Below are 6,000 nucleotides of genomic sequence, written 5' to 3' on the forward strand. Positions count from 1 at the left end.
CCCCATCTTTAAGTCACACCTGAAATTTCCCCCCTCAGCGAAGCACCTGGATAATTTCGGCATGTGGCTTCTCGCTCTCGTGATGCACTTACTCACCCCCTCAAATAAGTTCTACTCTGCACTTGCTTTATGGTGGTTCTATCAGTGCGACTGCACCAGGCACCATGCTTACAGAGGCCCAACTTCCATAATCACAGTTTAAATGTTGTGGTGGCTAAATTAACATAACATTTAAAACTGATTACTGGAGAAGTTGGGCTGTGGGAGAGTGCGGACCGGCATCTCCTTGTGCCTCAGGTCACAAGACATTGTCACATAACACAAGGGCAGACAATAAGCCCGCCCCCCCCCCCCCCCCGGCGCCACGTAACATCATCACGGCCCTGAAGGATGTAAGAGGCACACAGTGGACCAGGCCCCAGCCATATTCCCATCCGACCCTAAATATTATCTCCCTGTACGGTCTTTCTAGTTCTGTAAAGCGCTGCGTATATTGGTGGTGTATACATCAGTCCTGTCCCAGTTTTACAGTCTGGAAGGTCATTAGCCTAGTTTGTACCCATATCCTAGTCCAGGGGTGCGCAAAGTTTTCCCGCTGCGCCCCCCTGCCGGCTCTCCCCTCCCCCCCTTACCTTGTCTCATTGTGGCGTTTGACGTCACAATGTCATATGACGCCGTGTTGCCATGGCAACATGACGTCATGTGTCCGCCCACGGCATCATTTGACCCCACATTCCCATGGCGACATCGCAAGTAGCCGTAGATAACGTAAGGGACCTTACAGAGACATCACGCGCTCGCCCGACATTTAATTTAAATGCCTTTGGGAAGAGCGCAGGGCCTGTGCAAGCGCCGCGCACCCCCTAGAAAATCCTGCGCCCCCAGTTCTAGTCCATGAATACAGCCTTAGGTTGAGTCCATAGAGACTCCAGCCGTGCGGAGGCTGAGAGAAAGCGAGTGCTTTCCCTGGCCTCACTACGCGCGCCGTCTGGGGGTGAGCTAGTCACGGAGCTGGTTCGCCCTCATTGGGCGACCGCTCACGGTCCGCTGAGCGGTTAAACGAAAAAAAAATTGGCACGCCTGCGGAAGCGTGCGCGAGCCCCCTTGCTAAAGCCGCTCTCATTGCTGCTGCAGGGGCTCACTAGCAAGCGTGAGCGCGGCTCAGCGTCTAAGCGGTGACCATGCCCGCGGCCTTATTCACATATGCTCCCTCTCACAGATTTGCATCCGCAGCTATTAAGACCAATTAGTGAATGGGCCATACAGTGTCTTATGGAATAGGACCACTTCGTAAATATGTATATTTAACCTCTGCCAGTATTACTAGAGAATTATATTAAAAATAAAATAAAAGTGGATTGTCCCTCAGGCAGAGATTGGTTCAAGCACCAAGCCCGCCAAATAACCTCCCCTCCCCTTTTCTCTCTTTCCTACAGCATTAGCACCAATGGTCCTCTGGACCTGAACCGGATTATTTTTAATTCAGGGGACCCCGGTGTCCCGAGATACTTATCGCAGTTTCCTCCTGGGCATTTAAAATGTCTGTTAAATAGGAAACAGCAAAAAACTGAATTTGGGCTTCCTATTGGCCAGTGGGACCCACACCATTTGGCGATCATTCTGCATTCCCTGGAGGAGGTTATCACAGGAAGTACTGTACACCTCTAAGTATGGATCAAAAGAAGAAGACAGTTATGGTAATGTTTAATACCCTATATCAATACAGTCTGCAATACCTGGTCTCTCCCTAACTTTTTATTTCATGGGACTTTTATAATGTAACTAACAATTTTTACTTAAAATCACCAGCATTAGAAAAATAAACAAACACGTAAGAGACATCTAAAGAAAATCCCAAGTTATTCCTGAGCTGTAGTTGGGAAATCATTCTTTATATCTGCCAACAACCATTGATTTCCCGAAAATATTTTGTGCATTTTTGGGTAATTAGTTAATACTTTAAGTATTTTTTTAAGTACAGTACTAAGATAAAGCTTTTGGTAACACAGCTGAACCCTGTGCGATGCTTCACTAATACTATCTAAAGAAGAGTGAGAAATCTTACATTTACTGTAAGTAACAATAATAATTCAGACTGAATAAATATCTAACAGCAAAGAGTGAATCCACGTATTTCACGAATGTCAATGCTGAAGGAAACTCCCAAAGTGGCAAACAGGTAAAGGTTTGAAATAATGGGACATCCCTGCCTCTCTCTAAATGCACATAGTTATTCCTCCTGAATATGGCATTTGTAAATGAATCTTAAGCCCAGAAGATGTGCAAATTATAAGATACAATTTGCCGCCAATATTTTAAGGAAACTCTTGGCGATTAGAAGTCAAAAAGAAAACTTTGGAGGAAAGCAACATCAGCTAGCTTGGAAAATCCCTACACTGCACACCGATAATATTTAGAAATAAAAGGTGCAATCCCATATAGCTGGCCAGTTTAATTTTTTAGGAGCCTCTGAATGGGGAAGTGTTTGTCAGTCAAGTATCTCGGTAAGTAGGGGGTCTCCAAATCAGAAATTAAGACAGTGGAAGTCATCGGAAGTGGAAGTCATCTAACTAGGAAATACAACCCTGATGATGTAGTCGCCGTCATTGGGTACCAAAAGGGTTAAAAGGTGAAATCCGTCATCTCCAGCTAGTTTAATTCCTTAGGGGTTTCTGAATGGGGAGGTGTTTGTCAGTCAAGTGTTTTCTTTCCCTTACACCCCTCCCCCCCCCCCCCCCCCCCCCCCCCCCCCCGTCCTTATCAGAGACCCAATAAAGATAAGGGGAGGTAGGGGGGAGGGACGCTGGCTGTACAAGCGCTCGCTGATCATACTGTGACATCACACAAAAGGGAGCAGCCAGAGGAAATCAACCACCTCCAAAGTCTCACTTTAAACAAATACATTCATAATATTTATAGGTGTCAGATTTAGGTAAATAAAAGTGGACCAATTACCCAGATGAGACCCCTTGAACATGTAACTGGAATTAGTTCACTTTGATCCTAGGAAGGATTGCGCCTTTAAAGAAAGGATCCTAGTTTTAATTTACAAAGCCTTCTATGACACTGCTCCATCCCAGATCCCCCTTCTGCATCTCAGAGCTCACCTGTAAGTAGTCCCCAATACACACATTATCTACATCCATCCTACACCCAGTTAAGCCTTCAAATAGTTTTTTTGTTTTATGTGGCTCATGTGAGAAATTCCCTACCTCACCTTGATATTCTCCCCTACTCGTCACTGAAGACAGTACAAGAAACCTTATCCAACAACTTCAAAATATCATCAATTTCCAATCAACAAGCAGGATTCTGCTGGCATCCCTAAAGGCTTCGATGGCTGACATAGGGGGGGGAGGTTAAGAGACGGGAGGGGGAGGAGTGAGAGAAGGAAGTGAGATGGGGAGGGGAAGAGAGGGTTGGGGTTCCCCAGAACTTCACAATATAAATTATAGGGTTCCTTAACCAAAATGAGGTTGAAAACCACTGCCCTTTGCCAGGAGAAAGATGCAAATCCCCGTTGCAAGGTTCAAGGTGAGAACCTCAACCATAGCAAGCCCTTTCCCGCTCACTAATCATTGTATTTCTACTTGCCTCTATTTTGTCCTATACAGAAAGATCACAGGCTCCAGCCTTTTTTGTAACTGTATGTATGTATAGGGTGACCAGATGTTCCGGTTTAGCCGGGGCAGTCCCGGTTTTTTAAGGTCTGTCCCGGCGGCCCGACATACTTTAAAATGTCCTGGTTTTTTTGTGGCTGTCCCGGCTTTGACCACAGAAGGTGGGGGCAGCAGAGAGCAGAGAATGCAGGGCCGGTCTGACTGCTGCTGCAGCGGGTGGGGGCGGGGTTAGCTGCAGAGGGTGGGGGCGGGGTTAGCTGCAGAGGGTGGGGGCGGGGTTAGCTGCAGAGGGTGGGGGTGGGATTAGCTGCAGAGGGTGGGGGCGGGGTTAGCTGCAGAGGGTGGGGGCGGGGTTAGCTGCAGAGGGTGGGGGCGGGGTTAGCTGCAGAGGGTGGGGGCGGGGTTAGCTGCAGAGGGTGGGGGCAGGGTTAGCTGCAGAGGGTGGGGGCGGGGTTAGCTGCAGAGGGTGGGGGCGGGGTTAGTGACAGCGGAGCCTCAGCAGTGAGAACCGGAAGAGAGATGGCTTCCCCGCCCAACCAAGCTCCACAGTGAAATGTAGGACACACACACCACCCCCCCCCCTGCAGCTGCTCCTCAGAGTTGGTGTCAGTGTGTCAGTGCAGGGTCAGTGTGTCTGTGCAGGATCAGTGTTTCAGTGCAGGGTTAGTATGTCAGGGCCAGTGTGTGTCTGTGCAGGTTCAGTGTGTCAGTGTCTCAGTGCAGGGTCAGCGTGTCAGGGTCAGTGTGTCTGTGCAGGGTCAGTGTGTCAGTGTCTCAGTGCAGGGTCAGCGTGTCAGGGTCAGTGTGTGTCTGTGCAGGGTCAGTGTGTCAGGGTCAGTGTGTGTCTGTGCAGGGTCAGTGTGTCTGTGCAGTGTGTGTCTGGTCAGGTGCAGGGCCAGTGCCTGTGCAGGGCCAGTGCCTGTGCAGGGTTAGGGTGTGGGTCTGTGCGGGTCAGTGGCTGTGCAGGTCTGTCTGCTGATCAGTGGTTGTGTGTGTCTGCAGAGGTCAGTGGCTGTGTGTCTGGTCAGGTGCAGGGCCAGTGCCTGTGCAGGGTCAGGGTCTGTGCAGGGCCAGTGGCTGTGCAGGGTCAGGGTTAGGGTGTGGGTCTGTGCGGGTCAGTGGCTGTGCAGGTCTGTCTGCAGAGATCAGTGGCTGTGTGTCTGTGCAGGTCAGAGAGAGAATGGGGGGTAGAGAGAATGGAGGAGGGTGGAGAGAAAATGGACGGGGGAGAGAATAGAGGAGGGGATTGAGAGAGAAAATGGAGGTGCGGAGGAAGAGAGAGAATGAGGGGAAGGAAGGGAGAAAATGGGGACGGAAGGGCCAGAGAATGGGGGGGGGGGAGTGAAACTGGGGGGGAAGGAAGGGAGAGAGACTGGTGGGGGTGAAAGAAAATGGGGGGGGGAGGGTGAGAGGAAATGGGGTAGGGATAGAGGGAATGGGGGAGAAGGTAGAGAGAGAATGGGAAGAGGTAGAATGAATAATACAGCATCAATGGTGACACTATTAGATAAATATCATAATATTCATTTTTTAATAATGTAATTTGTTGTATTAATAATTTGTATGTATTCATTTTCAAAATCTGGTCACCGTATGTATGTATGTATGTCTTTATTTATATAGTGCTATCAATGCACATAGCGCTTCACAGCAGTAATATACGTGACAATCATATCAATACCAAATAATATAGATAACAGATCATGGGAATAAGTGCTTCAGAGATAAAAGTAACATTTAGGAAAAGAAGTCCCTCCTCCGAGGAGCTTACAATCTAATTGTTAGGAGGAACATAGAGACAGTAGGAGGGAGTTCTGGTAAGTGCGTATGCAGGGGGCCAAGCTTTATGCATCAGGTGTATAGTATTAGCCGCGGAGTAGCTTGTTAATAGTTCTCTTTTTTTACAGTTTTATTCGTTTTATTTAGGACAGCATGTGAGTGCTTTATAAATAGAGGAAATGGAGCAGATTAAAGCAATGCCCCACTAAATACAGGTTACCTTTTTCACGCATCCAAAGTGTTGCTTGGTGCGCGCGCACGTGTGCTCGGAGCAGAGCAGTGCTTGAGGAGACATCAGAATTTGTTTTTCCGGCGCTATGGCACATCACGTGACCAGATAAGAGCCAATGAGAGCACAGCAGTCACACCAACCAATCAGAAGGAGCTGACGATGTGATTTCACGCCCCACTCCAGTCTGTGGCATGCCCCCCCCCCCCGCGCACACAGTGAGAAGGACACCCAATCCCTCCTGCTGGGGCCGACCGTGACATCACACCTCGTGAGCGTGAGCGCACGTCTCTACACCCTGGCCGCAACCTAAAGGATTGTGCGGCTCTCTGCTTTGTCCGATGCTGGAAGGGGCTGTAACCATATTGAACA

At 48.9% G+C, this 6,000-nt stretch overlaps 1 protein-coding gene across 2 annotated transcripts in view; it reads right to left on the reverse strand.

The window, feature by feature from the left end:
• ZNF710 (zinc finger protein 710) overlaps window positions 1–6,000 on the reverse strand; it is a 40,732-nt gene that overhangs the window by 24,685 nt on the left and 10,047 nt on the right. The window lies entirely within an intron of this gene.

The sequence above is a fragment of the Ascaphus truei genome, chromosome 18 (assembly GCF_040206685.1).
Source record: "Ascaphus truei isolate aAscTru1 chromosome 18, aAscTru1.hap1, whole genome shotgun sequence".
Taxonomy (NCBI): Eukaryota; Metazoa; Chordata; class Amphibia; order Anura; family Ascaphidae; genus Ascaphus; species Ascaphus truei.